We start from the raw sequence: 16611 nt of genomic DNA on the forward strand, positions 1-16611 counted from the left end.
ACGGACGGGATGGTCATGGATGTAACTATATGCACCTCCATCATTATATAGACCATATATGCGTCCATAGTATGAATACGGAAAATACGGACAGCGATGGCTACTTCCGCTTCCTTGTATTATGTTTAAAAGTGCACCAAGGTGTTTTTATATCAGAAATCGCGAGCTAAGCGATGTACTTTCATGATAAACGAGCCTTATCAAAACGTTACATTTTTTGCGGTATAATTTCATTCATAAAGCCACAGGGATAATTTCCATCCTATCGAAAATGAAAGCTATTCCGATTTCAAACATTAGCAAATCTTTCAAAACTGATGCCAGAAATTTCAAATACGTTATCGTAGGATATTGCAAAGAATTTCCCATAAAGTATTTATTTGTCTGGCGATAAGACATGGCCAGATTATCAGATCACCCCACACAAAGTGGGGTAATACTACCGAAAACTGACGGAAAGTTCCCCTCCCCCCGGGGACTCGGATCTACAAACAGTGGAGCCGGAGATAAGCATACCTCGTTAAATCTCCGTTCAATCTCTGTCGTCATTAAACCCGAGATGAAAACGTAATTTTACTTAATAACAGCAAAAACCACGAATTTAGGATGGTTTTTGTTTCCTTTAAGACAGAATTATTGCATAATAGAATAACTTTTCACCCCATATGAAAACGCAAGTAGTTATAGGAAGTACGCAGCACAGTGCTCTATCCCCGCTCGTATTTCTATAGAGAACACCAGTCGCAGATACAGGTGTGCATACAGGAAGACTAATGGCTCTAAACTAGTCATAAAGCTAATAAAGATATTCGAGCGGATTCGACAGGGTGGCCACCGAAACTTTTCTGATAACGGTCGATTTCAAAATACCTGTATTAGTTTTCATATTGCACAATTTTCCAACTACTGAAGTTGAATTGGATTTAAACCATATCTCTATAGAAGCAGCATGATTTTATCGAACCCCAACCACACCCATCGGACATCATTTATATGTTAAAATGACTGTAATGGAGCGAGGAATTCCGAACGTAATTTTGTGGTCATTCAATGATTGCACCACACTGATTTCAGCGATTTATCGACTTATTCAGCCGTCTAAATGAAAGTGATTTATTTATCTCATATCTTAACAAAACGCGTAAAATTAAATGATGAATTGATTACAACACTATATATTTTTCAGCATCATTTTGTGCAATGTGAGGAGAAATGTTGCGTGAATCACAGAAGTCTAGGAACAGGTGGGACAATGAAGGGAATGGACATTGTCACGGACATAAAAGTTAGAACACGGGCTCATTTGAGGAGCAATTGATTGCATTGTACTCGGACCAATTCTGTCACTCCTTGAGTGAAATCTGTGACGAGCAGTGTCTCTTTAAGGGCGCACAGGTGACACGAAAGGTGTGATAACTGTCGGTGTGACTATGGGAACGAGGCCACACAAAATTCCCAACCAGTTTACTCGAATTTTCATTAAATATTAAATGTCTTTCGCACAATTTAAAAATTCAAACAAAACTAATGTGCTGCATATCCCATCAGTAATTAAATCCGGGAGTGGAGCCACCATTACTCTACAATAAGGGTACCGCTACATGCTCACACGCAATTCGTGGTAATGATGGAAATTGTCGAACTTTCCAAATTAATTAAGCAAAAACTCACAAGAATGCACACTTATTCAATTTGCGAGAGAAAGGGACACATCCCCAGCGTTCTTTCAAGACAGCAGTTGTGACTTGTCCTTTCGCGAAATTTTCTATAGCAAGATCTTCAAATCTGGCAGACGAGTCGACGTCACCAGAGAAACAGTCGTAAGCTGCATTCATGTTATCATGATGTGTCGAGATGTCAACCTGACCAAGTTTATTTTTATTGCTGCTTATTTTAAAGATGGGAGAGGGGGATCTTTAAACTTCTTCTGAAGTACGACGGCGGGAGGGGGTAAAGTCGCAGTGATGTCAGAAAAAGGAAAATGGTGTGCATTCTGCCCGTAAAGCAAGACCTTGTTTTAACAACTGATGTAGAAAAACGGTTGTCCATTACTAGTCATTTTCGAATTACTAACATGAGTGAATGTCAGACATAATTTACCCGGCACACTAAACCATCTGGGAGCAGTTTGTGGCCGACTGCAGCACGTGGGAACCGTTCTCACGCGAAATTTGATACGCCTGGCTCGTGCTTTCCCCGTGCCCGCGTGCTACACCGCTAACACCATCAGCTGTTATCAATGAAGCCAAAATACCGAAACTTAAAACGACTTTGAAATGTAACAAGTTCCAAATTCACAGATTTCGTCCTCGATTGAAGTCTCTGGTATTGCACGTGTATCACAGGCGTTTGTTTGCGGAGGGAGGGGGACACAGGACCCCGGGGATCGGTGTGTACAGTACGCTAAAGCGACAGTGACGGACGGACTGATGGAAAACACACCGTCGTTCCTTTGGCCACTATATAGCGCTCGTGCTATCAAAGTGGTCCCTGGCCTTTGACTACAAAGCACTGCCATTATGTGGCATTAATGAGCACTAGCCGAAACGACCGACCTGTCTCGTTGTACCAGGGCACATTTAGACAAGATAGCTTTTACTTAGGAGCATGTGCAATTATACCCGTCAAAACAACGGAAAAATGGTCAGATGTCCGAATATGTGAATTTGGAGCCAAGAGTGACAAGGGACCAGTCGTTGTCTATAGATGTTTGACAAGGACCAGTCATTATATATAGTTGTACGACAGGGGACCAGTCGTTGTCTATAGCTGTATGACAGGGGACCAGTCATTGTCTATAGCTGTACGACGGGGGACCAGTCATTGTCTATAGCTGTATGACAGGGGACCAGTCGTTGTCTATAGCTGTATGACAGGGGACCAGTCATTATATATAGCTGTACAACAGGAGACCAGTCGTTGTCTATAGCTGTATGACAGGGGACCAGTCATTGTCTATAGCTGTATGACAGGGGACCAGTTATTGTCTATAGCTGTATGACAGGGGACCAGTCATTGTCTATAGCTGTACGACGGGGGACCAGTCATTGTCTATAGCTGTATGACAGGGGACCAGTCGTTGTCTATAGCTGTATGACAGGGGACCAGTCATTATATATAGCTGTACAACAGGGGACCAGTCGTTGTCTATAGCTGTATGACAGGGGACCAGTCATTGTCTATAGCTGTATGACAGGGGACCAGTTATTGTCTAAAGCTGTATGACAGGGGACCAGTCATTGTCTATAGCTGTACGACGGGGAACCAGTCATTGTATATAGCTGTATGACAGGGGACCAGTCATTGTCTAAAGCTGTATGACAGAGGACCAGTTATTCTCTATAGCTGTACGACGGGGGACCAGTCATTGTCTATAGCTGTATGACAGGGGACCAGTCATTGTCTATAGCTGTACGACGGGGGACCAGTCATTGTCTATAGATGGTTTGTCAAGGGGCCAGTCATTATAGATAGCTGTACAATAGGGGACCAGCCATTGTCTATAGCTGTGTGACAGGGGACCAGTAATTATGTACAGTCGTATGACAGGGGCCCAGTCATTGTCTATATCTATATGACAGGGGACCAGTTATTGTCAATAGCTATATGACAGAGGACCAGTCGTTGTCTATGACAAGCCACCGATTGTTGTCTATAACTAAGGTGAAAAGTTGGTCTCGGTTCTGATATGGACATTCCTGGTCCCGGACTTCGTAGAACTGCCACAACTATGCCAAAACCATTTCTGACACAGTTGACAGTCAATGCTAAGATAAGATAAGAGACCACGACCTACTAGTCCAACAGCTTGTTCAACTTCATTGATCGGATTTCACTTTTAAAATGTTAACTGGTTTTGAAATTTAAACTCAAGAACATCTACAAATGCTTATTGATATCACTCAGAAAGCTAAACATCATCTGTTGTGTCAAAATATGCTCAAGAAACAAATCATGATTTATCTTTTGAGACTTAGATGTTCTATAGAAAGTTGTACGTCACGTTACCATGTGAACTGGAGGTATGTGTATCTCTGTCCTAAATAGGTGGCCACTGTGCCATTATAGACACACTAGCACCGATAGGACAGATAAGGACGAAAATATTTACACTGATATTTCAGACATATGGCAGTTAGGTAGGTTACGTAAACATAACGGTCACAAACACAGCCACACAACGTTTGTCTTTTACTGCTTAACGGGAGATAACTCCAATTTATTTAATGATGGAAAATAAAAACGCTGTACTCACCTGTGTTTGCTTCTCTTTGCTTGGTTAATCTTGGGAAAATACTGCAAAAAAAGAGAAAAGAGAATTTGTTACCATAAACACGATAACTTAACGAATAGTTTGTACCAGCGTGAGAAGTCCAAACCAAACAGATAATTTTAATGTGATGGCGTTTATCAGCTAACAGAACGTGTGTCTGATTGGGAAAATCAAACAAAGCACAGAAGTTCGTGTGAGCAGTAACGGCTCGAACTCCCAAACAAGCCTTTAAACCAAACATGGACCCACACAGACATAAACAATGCAATTACTGGGTCTTAGTCAGGGTCGGGGGTGGAAGGGCTGGATAACTTCTTTATAGTGATCATTTCTCTATATGGGAATGAATTCAAAAGCCGAGTAAAATGATAATTGACTAGGGTCCAGTTTCATCAACATTCAAGTGAATCCGTTAACTTCAAATTCTGCATAGAAGAGCGCTACAGATGTTCATAGGCAAATCTCATTCTAAAGAGCTTTCCTTAACTTCCGTAATGCTTATCTATGGAGAATTTGTAAGTTTAGAGATTCCTTAAAGTTATCAAGTAATGTTGATGGAACTGGGCCATCGGCGACAATGACAATCTCAAATGTATTCAATATTAGGTCAGTTAACCATGTGTACCAAGTATGAACCCGCCAGCCCAGAAGGCCTGGTTCATTGACATCAACAACGTCTACCATTTATAAAATGTCGTTGTATTACCTAACTGAACACACACAAAAACTGAAAGCAACATAGCACTACAGATGACAAATATAAAGAAATATACATATTAAACGTTTGTGTGAGTATAAGTTAAAGAATTACAGTTTGGAACAAGCTATTTCGTGATGAAAACAATTAACCACTAAATTAATGAGATTAAGACTTTTTCAACACTTTATATGACTTTTAACACGTAGTTGGATAGATATGTTACGTTTCACACACACACTTGGCCAGCCGATGTTATAGTGTAAACAACCTATACGACCCAAGATGGATTATGCCGTCTCGGCAAAGAATCGTCTGGCTTCGCCGTTCCGGAAGCGAGTTCCTTCCATTAATATTGTCAGCCGAAATCGTTATTCAAGAATACCACATTGTTTTTTCTCAACAAACGTCTGGGCCTTTGGGGACAAGAACAACTCACCGTGTCTGAATCTCAGACCATTCCTCAGTGTACGGTACAAAACACTCCGTTCACCAATTTATCTCTATACCGAAAAGAAACCCAACGGTAGAAAATCTCCAGTTCCTCACTAGTGCAGCCATCAGACATTGTTAACACAGCATTACAATATATCCAAGTCGGGGTTATAACGGGAAGCGATTTCCTTTCATGATAAAATATTTCTTATGAAAATCCACACCATTGATTAACAAAGTCTAAAATTAAACAGACACATATTACGAGAAACAATGGACACTTGTTTGTGTTTGTAGATCCAAAGCCACACAAACCAATACGAAGGCAGGTAAAGAATGCCGGGACAATACCGGACATGTCTCGACTCTTTGAATGTAAGAACAAAAGCATTTAAACGACAATACAAAAGACACTTTACTCCTCATTTAACGTTCATCAGCTATATGTGAATCATCTCTTGATTTTACAAAATCGCCCGAACACAAACCTCTCTGGGATTTACCTCTAACAAAGCAATGATCAACGGATCAAAATGAAAATTGACAAAATTCCCACAAAATTGACGAAATTCCCACAAAATTGACGAAATTCCCACAAAATTGACAAAATTCCCACAAAATTCATTAATTAGATAAGTGATGTTAACATTAGTTGACTCGAGGGTTTGGTTGACCTTGAGAGCAATATGAATCGGGAGAGTCGAGCAGACGACAGTGGGTACCGGGCTGTAAACACTGTTGGTGAGACCGACTGGGAGTCAGTACTGAGGCGTGTGATCAAAAACAATACCAGTAACTGATAGCTGTAATATTACCACTTATCGACGTTCGATCTTGATCTATTTGACACGAAAAAACTGTTACAGTAAAACTGCTACTTCCTCTGCTGTTGTTACTCAAATAAGCATGACATTGACAACGAAACCCCCACTTCGGCTTCCATACCTTCTCTATGTATCGCTCAAAGACTCGAAACCCCTCTGCTTATATCTATGCCTTCCGAGATATCGTTTAAAGAATCGAAACCCCCCTGCATCTATCTAAAAATCCTTTGGAATATCTAACACGCAATCTCACTTCATTTCCAGAATTAAAAACTGCGTACACATCAGAATACAATAAAGGGAAAATTCTTTAAAACCTTTAATCAATATTCCAATTCCCTGTTTACTGAATAAAGTGCATTCCGTTAAATCAAGTATTTAGAGAATTCCAACCTAGTTCATCACAAAACTTGACGTATAAGCAATTAGTGTTTCATGGTAATTAAACATTTGCTGAACCCGAAAGTTTACCGTAACTCTCTTGGGGTTAAATAATTAAACACTTACTGAACTAGAAAGTTTACCGAAACTCCCTGGGGGTAATCTCAGCCATCTTAAGTTTCCAAATACGTCCTCTTCGATTCAGTATGACCGACAAAACTGATTTAGGAAGAGGGGTACAGGTATTAGTGTTTCTATTTCTGGCCATGATTAACATGATGCAACTTTCAGACCTACCACATCTAGACCATGCCGAGTATTATCCAGATTCAATTTATAAACTGGCGAGTTATTTTTAAGTTTATGTCAACCGCACGAGGCCGATATTTTCCCACACTTGGCTCTGGAATGTTAGGCACATGTTTGGGGGAGGGGATAGAACAGTTCGGGAGGGGGACTGTAGTCATTCGTTACCCCCCAATGACAAATTTTATCTTTCTGTGTCTGTTGCTTTGGTCGTTATCATTAGGTAAGTAATGAGAATCTCACCCGATTGATCCGCTACATCTAAATGTTTTATGGTGCTTGCATCAAATCTACCCCGGAGTTAGCCCACCTCGTCCATCACGAGCCTCATTAAACCCTAAAACATTAGTATTTGTAATGTCTTACCAAGGTATTTTAAAAGACGAAATACCGACTTTCCCGTGATGGTGTTTTTTGATTGCAACACCACTAGGATTTTCTTGAAATAGTTCCGAGTTGTGTTAGTCATCTATAGCAGAGACATTCACCATTCATATGTGTATACATATCAAAATGTATAAAATTTCAAACTTCAAACACTGTGATGGGCGTTTCTGATCAATATAACACTAAACCGCCAGTGTTTATATTATATATAGAATCATCAATGAGTATCAGGACTTTCTCACTGGTGTATCAATGACTTTTACCGTGATCCCTCCCCCGAGCAGCAGATATGTGAAGTTTGATGCCACAATGAGCCGGGGTTTAAAAGGTTCTGGCCTTACTTTGGTTGAGTATATTTAAAACCCTGATGCAATGCGTAAGTAAGGACTGTGGGAAAACTTTTCACTGCGGAATGTTCAGCTGAAGATCTGTAACAGTCATGTAGTACCGCGTCCCCTACCGACTGGCAGGACAATATCAGAACATCTGGAGTTCTCCGGTTTGTTATGAAAGCAATGCTTATCTGTGATTCCAACTGTTGTGTTTCACCATCAATAGAGAGCTCCGGGGGCTTAGCATCAGCAGCTGGCTGGTTAGCCAATGGGACAGCAGTATTGCGGGGTCATTGGGTTAAATATGATGTAATGACATGGAGAATTCCAACAGGACATACGCAACGCTTGAAATGTGATTGTCTTTTGAAGATACTTGGCCATTGTTTCTGATATGATGTAGAAACTGGTGACGAATGGCATATGTCCAGAATTAGTTTTGAAAAAATTTTAAGAAAGGGTTATTTGAAACAAAAAGAGCAACGGAAAACAATGGACAACGACCAACAAAAGATATTTGACCATACTAACTACAAGAAATGTCCAAAGAAAGATGTAAGAACTAATAGAAGAAGCAAAGACCAAGGGACAATACAACAGAACGATATAAAGGGATACAAAGAGAACTATTAAATGACCAACGGACAATATCAGGACGATCATAGACGAAGGTCAATGGAGGATACAACAACCGCAGATATTGACCAATGAATGGACAACAAGGATATTTAGATAATATAAGGGCAACTGTAAAACTGGTTAACAGATAATATTCCATAACTAACAATCACAATAGCCGAAAAGTCACTTGTCAACAAACGTGCTTTTGAACCAAAGGAACAAAACTAGAAAATATGCAGTAAAATATCTTTACGTGAACATTCTGCTGTCAAAACATTATCGACAGGACAACTTCAAAATAAGGACATTTGACATTAAAAGAAACTTGACAGTAACAATAACCAGCACAGAAGGACACTTCCTTTTTTTCAAGAAAACATCATCAGATTATTTCCAACTATCTGTAGTTAATAACATATTAATCAAATAAATGTCAATAAAAGTCTATAAGAAAGATACTTGCATATGTTTTATGATGAATGTATGACGGTGAATGATGCATACCCGGAAAGACAAACCATATTGTGAATGACTAAATACTTTGTCACTTATACCATTTGCATTTATAACTGGACGACCAAAGGAATGTGTTGTTTGTCAATAATTAATCTACACCAAAATATTAATGAAGCATACCAAAGTCACTGCACACCTCCACCCCTTACCGACCAGTAAAATGCAATTCACACCAATAGATATTGAAAATATAAAGTTATTTTCCTTGTCTGGTGGGGCAGATGTCACAGACACCTGGCTTGTGTATATCAGGGGCTATGGAGGCATAAGACAAGGTGGAGTTATGTAAGAACAATTGTTTATCTCGGATGTTCATTATGTCGCTTTGTCATGAAACATTCCAGGCTAAAGTCCTACTCAAATAACCAACCAACTTGCATATTTGTCATTTCTAAATATTTATATATAGATCTTATTTATAAATCCAATGAGGCAAAATGGTGTATAGGCCTTTGAACGGAGACTTAATCTGGTTGAATAAAAACATTCATAATACATACAATTATGTACGTATACATGTGAGAAATCAATAATTTGATGTTTTATCTATTCACTACAACAACACAAACCTAATCATACAAACAAACAGAAAAATTAACTCAGTATTTTACTTGATCCTCTCATGATTCAGTACCATCTCATACATCTGTCAAAATGTTTTACTTGGTGAAAGACGATACTCAATATTTCATAAATGGATATTTTTTGGCACTTTCACTTTTTTGAAAGCCATATTGCCAGTGAACCATGACGGACTACATTGATGGATGATCCTGTATACAATCACTGTAGTTCTGCCTGTCTAGCACCAAAAATGATTATAGTCAAAGAGTCATATTCCTTGTAGGTCATAGATGGTGTTTAGAGATGACCCCCTGGACAGTTCCAATGTAAGTGTTGTGAGATTGCCCCCATGGTGTGTTCTGAGCTGCCATGACACTTACAGCACACCTAGTGATGCCTACAGGGATTCCTTTGAGGATATGGAGTACTATCCTGGAGCTGTAATCAAAGTGGCAACTTTTGGCTGATCGTTGGCTCTCAACAGACACAGCCAGAAGAAATGGAGAACTCCTAATCAATAAAAATCATGCAGCACATGATAGAATTTCATTGCATTATGACACCTTATGAATCAAGACGCTTTGAAATATCCTCATTTTTTACACAAAAAAATGAAAAATGCCATTTATTGTGGTATGTTGGCAACCTTCTTATTTTGAATTTGCTGTGCACTAAGGGTGGGAAATAGGGAAGGGGGCCTTTCTTGATCATGTAGTTTGTCCCCTTTAAAGTTAAAGTTTACCATAATGTGTTTTTTCCATATTAAAACCAATGGGAAAGTGCGATTACAACAAAGTGTATGCCAAATTGTCTTGACATGCCTTTTAAGATTGCTAAGCAATAAAAAAAAGTTTATGTCAAACCAATTAATTAATTATTGTGAAGTATTCTTATTTCTTAGTGTATAATCATAGTTACATGTACTGATGCGTAACTTGATAAATATATTGTCTTACAGTTGATTCTTATTATTTTATGTCTAAAGAGTACTTTTAGAACAAAGGTCATGAAACATTCTGAAGTATTAAACAATCTCAAGTTTGATAAACCGGTCCTTTTTGATTCGCTAAGCAATGAAATTAATTGTAGTCTCTACAAGGAAACCCTTCCTCAATACTTACTATGATAATGGGGCAACAACTAAAATAAAAAATTCAGTTAACTGAAATCAAGCTATGAATGATGATATGAAACATTTTTAGTTAGTTTTTACAGTTTTCATTTCCTTACAAATTCCAATTTTTTCTCTCTCCAGTTTTCAGTGTTCAAACTGGTTAACAAATATTGAGTGTGTTACCTGAGACAAAAACAAAGAGTCTGTATTAGTCATTAAATAAGAAAATATTTAAAGAATTTGATTTTGAAGCCATGAGTTGTTTTGCAGTTGTTCTCCTATCAGATAGGGGAGTGAATGGATCTCCACTTGGATGGACTGATAGTAACTGCAGGAAAACACCGCCGCCTGCCAGGGAACAAAACCATGGAATTTAAATTTGTGAATGGAGGAGTTATCACTAGGCTAATATCAGGTAAATTGATCGATGTGTGATTATCTAGATAGGGATGGCTCAGACTTGACTTGATATGACATCACCGATCACAGGGGGAAGTATTTAGGGGCCGATACGGGCCTTGGTATATATCTACCAAAAAGGTGGGGGTCTTCATAAGGGATCTGGGAGATTGGGCCTTTCACCCTTCGTCCTGCCATTAATATTCTTCTTAATCCAACCAAAATCAAGATTAACTTTTGTTACCTAAATGATCCCTTCTGAAATATTTTTCATTTGACAGAGTTACCATGGCGAGAATAAGAATGACCTTGACTCTATTTCTTTTCCATGTGTAAAATATAAACCTGGTGTACACAAAGGTGAGGATATTTTGCATGTAATTCAATTATAGGTTATTTCAAAGTTCAAAGGAACGAAGGTTACAAGATACAGATGGATTTTTTTTCTTTCATAGAACTAGATAACATCTGGAAAGCTGAGAGGTAAGCACAGGTAATTATGATCTCAGGTGTAACATTACCAGGTAGATAAAGGTGAGACAACGGAAAAGCAGCACATCAATACACCTGTACCACATACCTGAAAGTCATACCTGCATACTCATCCCCATCGCCTCACTGATGGACACATTGATTGACAGATTTTAGGTTCCGGTGCCCTATTTCCTGTGCTGATGGACAGACAAATCCTATAGCCAGCTGATGAATAGATAATATAGATGAATATCCGGGTTATTAGCCCACACAATGGCTATAGTGTGTCCCCTCTACCTGTGATCATCAACACCTGCTCCTAACATGGTCCTGACTTATGGGGGTCAATTTGGTAGGATGACAAAAAAGTATCAACTTTCTTATATAGAGATGGTTAATTCAACAATGTAAAGACCAATCAATGTGAGAATTGATAGTGGCGAAATAAATCCATAGTTTTGAAGAAGTAGACCAATACCAATTTAGAGTTTGTTACAACCAGTGAGGATAGTGAAATGTGCCCTATAAATGAAACATGATAAAAAAGATGATGATAAACATGATAAAAAAGATCATCAAAAATGGTCAAAGTAAATAAGTAAGAAATAATGAGTAAATTATAAATGCAGGCAAAATATGCCCCTATCCCTATATTTAAAATAATCAAAAGATTCATAATCAATGTATGGTACTTTGTGGTTTTCTATGAGATCATGTACATTATATTTTTGTTCCAAAATACAGCCAAGAGGATAAGCTTATGATTTACAGACAAATGATAAAGGTAGACTTTTGTGGTTTGTTGTTATCACAGTGTATCACAAAGCTGTTCCAGTTTTCAGCTGACAAACTACCTGTCTGTTCCATGGGGGATAAAGAACAATTAAAGATGCAATAGCTGTATCATCAATCTTTAGTACAGGTAGTTTTTGTTGAAAAAAAATACTGTGCCTTCTTTTCAACAAAAGAGGCAAAAAATGAAATAACTCATAAAACATGTCAATCTTGTAGAATTAAAAAATGCTTCAAACAATGGAATATCTACCTGCAATGCAGTTGTTTACTATGACAACTTCTTGTTGCTATGGTTACGATCCATTGTGCAGCCAAAGGGTATTGTCACTAGGTGATGTAATACATGGTGTAATTATACACCTGCCTTGATTACAAACCAGGTGATTGTTACAGGTGTCATTCTGGTGCTTCTTTTCTCATTATCCTACAATACTCTTAAGAACTTTGTGTATCCTCACATGTTTTTGTCTTATACAATGTCTACTATGAAAATGCCACGCTCTTTGTTTTGTAACATTTCCATACAAGGAACAAAGGTGCTGAAGTAGACTTAAGCTGTGGCATTTGTTTTTTAGTTTCTTTGATATCTTTACAGAATATTCCATGCTTTTGATCGAAATGTCTTTGATATTCAAACATGTCTATAGCCATCTATCTGCTCTGTGATTATATTGGAAATCTGTTATCCTGCAGGTCATCTTTTTAAGCTTTAGATGCATGTCTGTGACATAATACTTTGCTATTGGTGCTTCTGCAACTGGTCTGGAATATTGGCATGAGATTGTGAGACAGAATGTATTATGTCATAGTCAACCAATTACAAAAACAACCTTAATCTAAATTGAACGACTGGAAGACCCCATTTCATTTGAGGTATTTTTGTTTATTAGATAGTTCAATGATCATGGTCTTGTTGAACTTAAGCTGACGAGGTACAATTTTATTTGGAATATATACACATATTTTATACAATCGTGTTTCTTTAATGGTATCATGAAAATTAGCTGCATGTACACTGTATATGTGTAAGCTTTTCATATAGTAGAGGTGGAAACTTGGGAAAAGTCATAAAATTGCCAAAGTTCAAACTTGTGAAATTGGAATAAGCTAAACAAATTTGTCCTTGTGATCTGATTCAGTGAAGTGCTTTGAAGAACATCAAGAACAATGACATTTACAAGCTTCTAATCATTGTCAGAACAGCACAAATATTACCACATTCCTAAGAGGCTTGCCAATAAAGAAATTGAAACTTAACGAAGAAGTCCTTTGATAGCGTAATACTAATATAAAGCTTATCATAATAATATATAATTTTGAAGGAAACAAAAATTTTTTGACAGATAGCTATCAGAATTGGAATAAATGAGAAATGTTCACCAACTTAGTAAATATTACGTTACCATCTTCAGGGATAATTCTGGTACTTAGGAATAGTGAGAATCTAGTTGGAAGCTTATATGTCTATCGACCAGGGTTTCTCATTACAAGTGGAAAATAGCTCTAAGATTGTCCTCATCATAAAGCTGTGTCTTAACTAATGCTACCCAATATACCTCTAGCAGTGATACGTTCATCTCAAGTAGGTTTTCCTTTCATAACGTGGCAAATACATCCGTTTTCATCAACTCCACTTGAAATAAATAACTAATAGCATTCTGACAAGCTCTGAGATTTACATGTTTCTTTTAACGGTTTCCTACACACAAAACCTGTATATCTGAACGCTTTTCGTTTGGGTTTCATCAAACCAGACATCTTTTAGTAAGAAGAGGTGGGTGACCTTTTCTAGGAGTACTTTCACGGATTACTTTCACTTTCACAGATAGGAGTTCTCAGACACTTTAAAATGATTAATCAGTTTATTAACTTTTTCAAAAATTAATTTGAATAGCACATCTGCTTGTAAAATGTATTAGGAGGTTGTGAGCTGTTTCTGATAAATTTTAATTATGTAAGATAATAGGACCTTGAATGTTGCTCATATTTTTTTTAAATGAAGTAAACCATTTAAATCATGGTCATTGAATTTAAAAAAAAGAAATAACAAACAAATGACTGAATTATGTATAGAAATTAAATCTACGTCAAATAAGTAAATAATTCCTTGGTTTGCATGATAAAAAAGGTGTATGTGTCATAGCTGTATAAGTAGATACTATTTGTTAATTATTTTAAGGTAAGTTCTTCCAGTTTTCATAACTAAACATGTTTGTTTAAGCTAAAACATTGTGCATAGTTAATACAAAAAAAAAGAATAATACTGTATAAAGTAGAATAATCCTTCCATTATGGTGGTATGGAGAGAGGACAAAGCTAGTGGTGACGGACTGCACCGCTATCCAGTGTCCTGTTACTGCATTAGTACAATGGCCTCAGAAATCTATAGGAAATGATCCCCTAGACATGCAGGTATGCTTTATATATAGCATTTGGTGTCTGAGTGAACTTTGAGGTACTATCTTCTATATAATGATACTACTAACAATATTTACAGAACTGGTCAACTCATTAACTTCCAACTCTAAAACTCCTGAGGCCCTGTTTAATTATTCTGATGTTCCTGACCACACTTTACACTTCTACCTGTACAAGGACATATATCAGAAGAATTGTGATACGTTTCCTTGACATGTAAAATCCAATTGTTTTAAGCTCTATAACTAAGGATCATTTAGAACTTGCCCTATCGTCAAGGAAAGCTGTAGTCCCTAGGAAAACAGAATGATCAAAGCACAGTACATCTGTATCTGACAATTTTGGCCTAACTCATGGAGCATCATCACCATTGAAATACTCCAGTATAGCCAATCATTAAAGGTGTTTTCTGTTAGTATAATAACTCATTTATTATACTATACCTGCCTCAAAGTTCTGTATGGAAATTAACATGCACTTGTGATACATAAGTAGTCATCAAACCTTAAAAATATCCCTCCGGCAATAAAGACTCGTTTCTAAATTTGAATTTTCATTTTCAAAATGTGTATGGATATTTACACATACATCGTATTGTAGTTTGAATATAGACTATTTCTGATTTGATTTAAAAAATATAAAGAGACATGTTTTAGTCACTGGTTCAACTACCTGCATGCAGAGGAAGCAGTTCTCAGAAACCCCAGGCATCCTGGTCAGCAGGGAATGGTCCAACATTTTACCTTATTGAAACAGCAGCCAAAGCTTATAGAAAGGAGCTTTGTAACACAGGGAAACATCTACTTCCTGTAGTTTTACATGACGTGTTGGTGTATGTTACAGACTACAGTAATTTATTATTGATATCAATATCTACACACTCAAACAACAACTCTATTGGTATGTAAAATATACAATCAATATCTATAACCAGCTTGTCACAAACATTTCAGAGTCTTCACAAGAGCAAAAAGGTTGCACCTTATTATAGTATTGGACAATTTAGATGTTATTTCACTTTGAGTTAAGTTTATATGCTACCAGTAAATTCCACTTTAAGTTAAGGCTATATATATACTACCGTGTATAATTACGACCGTAGGTATTATTCTTAGTCTTTGTTTAGAATCCTAAAACACATTCTGAAATAACATTATAGATTTTAATAAAGACAAAGTTTGTCCAGAAAGCACTGTTGGTGGTAGTTATTAATGTTTAGATATTTCGTTGGTCGAAAACAATAAGAACAATAGCAGCACAGGTGTAAAATTCTAAAACAAAAGAAACAAGATGGCTAGACATCTCAAGATCAACATAACAACCTGCAGAACCACCACAAAAGTAATGCATTTTGACATGTAGACAATAAGAAGTTAGATGTTGGGGAGGGGGAGGTGAGAGATAAGCAGATTACAGGGTATATATACTTAATTACCACATTTTAACAATAGAGCTAAACTTGTCTCACCACTTAAGGTACACATCACAGAGACAGCCCACAGAGCCAGGTGCCCTAATAATAATGTCTGACCAAGTCTTTAACGTAATGACAAATCAAAGAACAATAAATGCTGACCGCATTGGGGTATATCTGTTTAGTACAGATTAACAGGTGACCGCAGAACAGAGTACATAGTCTCCTACCCCCTCTGAACTAGTACGTGAGAAAAACTGTGGAGAATCAGAGTCACAGAACCCAGGAGGGCTGTATTGAACCCTAGCCAAAACATAATTACAAAAAAAAACCCACCAACTTACCAAATACCAGGCTGCATGTTGCTCCATATAAGTAAATTAAAAAACTTCTGTCCACCATTTGGAAGTTAAAAATCCACTTTTTTACGAAAACACTAGGGAGGGAGTTCATTGCTGTCGTTTGGCCTGTTACCTGGTAAAGTTCTACCTGTCTACCTGAACAGGTACGCTGGTTTAATGGGCAGGCGGCCTAATCTATTATTGATACCCACTAACCAATCCATGTGGCCTTTGATGGCCGATCTGCCTCTGTCTCGTGTTATTGTTTCTACGGTAGGGTTGTGTTAGGGCCCTCACACATAAACTATGGTTCTGAATCA

General features: G+C 37.5%; 1 protein-coding gene and 1 long non-coding RNA gene across 7 annotated transcripts in view; one reads left to right on the forward strand and one right to left on the reverse strand.

The window, feature by feature from the left end:
• LOC138318713 (delta-like protein D) overlaps nt 1–16611 on the reverse strand; it is a 75819-nt gene that overhangs the window by 17789 nt on the left and 41419 nt on the right. For 4 of the 6 annotated variants that reach the window (XM_069261354.1, XM_069261350.1, XM_069261352.1 and 1 more), the window contains exon 3: nt 4256–4296. The gene's annotated coding sequence lies outside the window, so the exon portion shown is untranslated. Of the gene's footprint in view, nt 1–4255; nt 4297–5409; nt 5686–16294; nt 16502–16611 lie in introns of those variants that run through there. The other 2 variants (XM_069261349.1, XM_069261351.1) reach the window with 2 other exon arrangements.
• Nucleotides 10725–16611, forward strand: part of LOC138318716 (uncharacterized) — a 60000-nt gene continuing 54113 nt past the window's right edge. Inside the window, exon 1 of the long non-coding RNA XR_011207913.1 lies at nt 10725–10865. This is a non-coding gene — a long non-coding RNA (uncharacterized lncRNA). The remainder of the gene's footprint in view (nt 10866–16611) is intronic.

The sequence above is a fragment of the Argopecten irradians genome, chromosome 3 (genome assembly GCF_041381155.1).
Source record: "Argopecten irradians isolate NY chromosome 3, Ai_NY, whole genome shotgun sequence".
In the NCBI taxonomy this organism is placed as follows: Eukaryota; Metazoa; Mollusca; class Bivalvia; order Pectinida; family Pectinidae; genus Argopecten; species Argopecten irradians.